The sequence below is a fragment of the Nuphar pumila genome, chromosome 13 (genome assembly GCF_984573655.1).
Source record: "Nuphar pumila chromosome 13, dmNupPumi1.hap1.1, whole genome shotgun sequence".
In the NCBI taxonomy this organism is placed as follows: Eukaryota; Viridiplantae; Streptophyta; class Magnoliopsida; order Nymphaeales; family Nymphaeaceae; genus Nuphar; species Nuphar pumila.
In genome coordinates, this window is record NC_143261.1 from 51409120 (window position 1) to 51414058 (window position 4939).

At 37.1% G+C, this 4939-nt stretch overlaps 1 pseudogene; it reads right to left on the reverse strand.

The window, feature by feature from the left end:
* Positions 1 to 1331: 1331 nt before the first annotated feature.
* Positions 1332 to 3766, reverse strand: LOC149818356 (CDPK-related kinase 3-like; annotated as a pseudogene).
* Between the last annotated feature and the right edge of the window lie 1173 nt (positions 3767 to 4939).

The following is a 4939-nucleotide window of genomic DNA, read 5'->3' on the forward strand; positions in this document are numbered from 1 at the left end:
AATAGTCTCTAACAATCCCTTGTTCCCTAAATGTACTTTCTAGAGAAAATGAAGGAATCAAACCTCTACTCATGAGCTGAACCTCACACCACACAAGTCAGACACCAGCCCTATATCACTCAAAAACTCTTCATCAACGCAAAATATGGGCCCACCATTTGGGGGAAACAATTTGGATGGGTCGAAACAGGTCTAAACTCATTAACTTGCCTTATTTCCCAACCTTAACACCCTCTGAGTAGCCACACAAATCTCAGATTCTCAGAAAGTGAACCAAAATAAAATTAAGTTAGGCAATGATGTCCCAAACCCTAGGTAGAGAATCAAATCTCCAAGGACCAAAACTTTCCAAAAATAAAACTGATAAGCTTTCCGTTTTCAAAAGATCAAGGTTACGGTGACAAGGCAACGGTAAGTTGTAAGCAACCCAATAAATAATGATAAACATAGATAGAATAAATTGTTTCCAACAACATGCACATGAATAAGCAATTTTGCAGAACCGACAAAGAGTGTAAAACATGTCACAAGGATACTCTAACTTATTCTCATATCATATCCCATGTGGTAAACGAGTCTCATGCCAAGCTGAAAGCTTGGAATCCCTTTGCCTCGTGGGGCTTAAGAGATGGTTAGGGTCTGCGACTGCCTAACCCCAGCTTGCCTTAAAAAAAACAAAAGAAAAAAAAAACTCTGAAGAGTTTGAGCAAGAGTCGCCATGCTTGGCTTGTGAAGGCATTGCAGCCGTGCGATGAGCATGAGAGAAGAGATGGAGAGAGTGAGAGGAGAGTGTACCTGAACATAAGGGGGGAAGGGGAAAAATCGGAGTCGTGAGAGATGAAGAAAAGAGATGAGAGAAGAGATGGAGGAGAAATGGATACGCGTACCTGAATATCCCCATCGTCAATCAGTTGCGGTCGCCGGAAGTTCTGAAGGTCATCGGTCGGTGGCCAAAATCCTAAGAGAGAGAGGAAGAGAGAGACTCGGAAGAGGCGTGAAAAAAAACCCTAAAGCCTCTCTTTTATGTTTTTTTCGCGAGTTTTTTAAAATTCCAATTTTGCCCTTAATAAAAAAACTCTTTCTTTTTTAAAAAAAGGGCAAAATAGTAATAAAGGAAACTCGTACCCCTTTAAAGGGGTACGCGCTTCCTAATACTTAAGTGTGCTTCCCCGTGCATTTCGAAAGCGTCGTGTTTCGCGCTTCCGAAGCGCGTATCGGGGAAGCGCGCTTCCCCTCAAGCATAGGCGCTTTCAGTAACTCTGCTCTTAACTCTTTCCACATATGATTAGGAAATGTCATGTAACGTTTAGTAGTTTTTAAAGAAAATGCAACTACAATTCCACACATCCTGCAAAACGCCCAAGAATAGAAGAATATGTAGTTGTCCGTGAGTGATTAAATCCAAGTGTCTCACTGACTCAATGCAATGATATTCAAGTAAAATCTTAATGTCATATTTCTATAAATTGTACCCAGCTCATAGAGGGGCATCCTAACATTAATAGGTTGAGCAGTTTAAGACAATCCTACATCATAGCTGCATATCAATGTCAGAAATTGTAAATTTTCAATAGATTTGGAGAAAAGAAAAGAACTGTATGTGTGTGTGTGTGTTCATACACATACAACAAAACAAACAATCGCCAAGAATGCACCAGTAGGTAACATTCAGAAAACAGATTTTTACATCAAGATCACTCAAAAAGCATATTGTGCATTAAATGAACCATCAGAATCACATATATGAAGTTGATCACTTAAATCAATCGGATCAATGAGTTTTTATCTAAACTATCAGATGATGCTACTGATAGATGACACCAAATATAAAGGGAGACTTGTATGGTAGATATAGTGATCATCAACAAGACTTAGCTTGAAAGCGAACATTTAATAAATTATCACATAAGAATGTTTGAGCGTCTTTGTTGCAAATTTAGGCCTCTTTTTTCGTGTGTCAGTTTTCAACTGAGCATTTCTTTTTGCTGTGGGCATCCATGTGCATGCATTAGATTTGGACTTGTGCAATCTCATAAAACTTCCACTTATATTAATGCAAAATAACTAAATAATGGAAAGCCACATAATAAGATCATATGATTCTCTATGCATAGTACTCTTTTTTGAAGACTATGTATAGTACTTACCCTTAGAAACAAACTTATTGCAGATCACACACTGTCAGTTAGATATACAACAAACATACCGAATAGTCGACAGGCAACTGGAAATTTAAAATTGAGAAGGAAAACATAAACCAATACGTAAGCTAAAGAAGACTTCAAAACTAGGAGTGCTGCTTCCAATGAGTATGAATAGGTTTGTCATAGTATCACATTCAAGAAAGGCAGTAAACATACTCAAAGCTTGTGCAGCAGTCATTCTTTTACGGTGGTCCTTATTGAGCAGCCTCTTCACAAAATCTTTTGCTTCAGGAGATACTGCGGGCCATGGAGCATCATCAAAGTTAGGATCTGCCCTAAGGACAGAACGAAATATTCCAGACTCTGTCCTTGCCCAGAAAGGTCTGCTACCACATAATAAAATGTATGTTATAACACCTATGCTCCAAATATCTGCTTCCATGCTATACGATCAATGAAGGACTTCAGGAGCAACATAATATGCACTACCAACAATATCATTCAATCTTTCATCTGCACAAAACAAAGGATTGTACTTTTAGCTAGAATGAAATTGTAATCAATAGCATGGTCACCAATAAAGAGAGAGAGTGACAGCCGAAAATTGCAAATTGCTCAAGAAGTCTCAACTATTACCTGGTCTAATGAAGTCTGAAAGCCCAAAATCGATAATCTTCATTGGTGCACCTTCATCTCTAGTGGTGAAAAGAAAGTTCTGTTCCATAATGTTAGTGTCAATGTGCAAAGAAATGAACATTTATACACATGCAGGGAATAAAATCAGATTTTCCAAGTTGAAATACCCTTCAAGTTGGAAAATGAGAATTCATACTTGAGAAGCAAGGTTATGAAGTAATATCCAAACCTCTGGCTTCAAGTCACGGTGCACAACACCTTGAAGGTGGCAAAAAGCTACAACACTTAAGATTTGTATAACTATCGCTTTTGCATCTTCTTCAGTATATCTCCCCCCTCTAAATAACCATAACACATGAAAGAGACATCAAGATAAATTTCTTAATTGTGACATATTCCACATTATAAACATCCAACAAGAAAAGTACAAACCTAGATAGGATCCTGTCTAAAAGCTCTCCACCCTCACATAATCTGAAAATAAAATATGTTTGGTTAATTTTGGAGAATGGCACAACCATGTGGTGCGATAATGACAAGTCTAAAATGGAACTTCATATATGAACTGATTGGCATATCCCTAACTAATTCATGCTTTTCAAATGCCATAACATAAATTCGTAAAGAAAAATGATGATAACAACTTGAGAGAAACGACAAAGTTTAAGGTGGAGAATGACAGAATATGGCACATAAAAAATAAATCTGAAGAATAGAAAAAACTGCAGATAAGGCTAAAAAAACACAAGCAATTACGTCCAATGCAAAACAAAATTAAGAAAGCGATTCAGAAAAAATAATCAAGGAAAAGACCATATGCTTTTAGGAAACTCAAGACAAGGTAAGAGAGCATACTCCATAATAATGTACACATTATTGGCATCTTCACAAGCATCATAGAATTTGACCAAATGTTTATGCCCAGATAGAGATTTCAATATTTTCACCTCCCGGCGAACATCTTCAATTGAAATTGCAGTAATCATCTGCCAAATAGGAAGAAATGTCAAACACATTCTTCATGATAACATAAATGCTCATCCAATATAAGGAAACAAGCCCTGTTCTCCACTAAGAGAAAAGGAAAACAATCTTGGAAACAAATATTGTTAAAAAGGGAAGTAAAACAAATAAAAAATCAAGTAATTATTTCTGGAGATAACAAGCAAACCACAATATCAGATGCAGCACATTTAGTATGCACAAAAAACCTACTATTTAAGGAGCAATCCTTGATTGTAGGGCCGTAGATGGCTCAGACACAGCAGGCCTAAGTCAGGCCTGATTACATCATCTTTTACCCTTCGTGTAGATATGAAGAGCATGACCAAGTCCAACCTAACTGGATAAATCCCAGTTTGTCTCAAAATGTTCAGGTAAAGCTGTTGGACTCAAAGCAAATCAATGGGCCTACAAAGTCCCCTCATTATCACTCACTGTGAGCGAAATCCTAGAAACAACGTGAACAAGTCTTTTGTATTTTGGAACAAATTCAGCATATTAAAATTAAAAAAAATATCAAATCACCCCAAAATTCATCGCTAATCAGTGAAAGGGGAAAAAAAAAGGCTCGGGGTGAGGCGGGGTGTGCGTAGAGTGAAAGGGGTCGCAAAATTCATCGCTAATCAGCTATGGATTTTGCGACAAAAAATTTTTGTCACTCATCCGTCGCAACGTTGCGACGGAGTTTGAGACGGCAAAATTTTGTCTAATTCATCAGTAATTAGCAACAAAATTTGTTTCATCGTAAAATCCGTCGCTAATTCTAATTTTAACGATGGCTAGTTTTCTCTAACTAATCCATCGTAAATTTGTGACCAAACAAATCCATCGCAATTTTTCATCTCTAATTAATGTTTTTCTTATAGTATTTGTGGTTAACCTTTTCATTTGGATAGTCTTAAGATCACTCAGTTTTAGAGTCTCATCAAGATCAGGATTGGTAACTCCTTCAACATGCCCCTTCAAGCTAATCTCCTTGAGATTTATCTTCTCTTAGATACTTGAAATTGGATCCTCCCAATGGCTTAGTGAGAATATGCTCTTGTGAGGAGATGAATTTGACTTCAATTTCTTGATTTGCAACTTTTTTTCTAACAAAATGAAAATCTATTTTTATGTGTTTGGTTCTGACATGAAATACAGGATTGGCGGTCAAA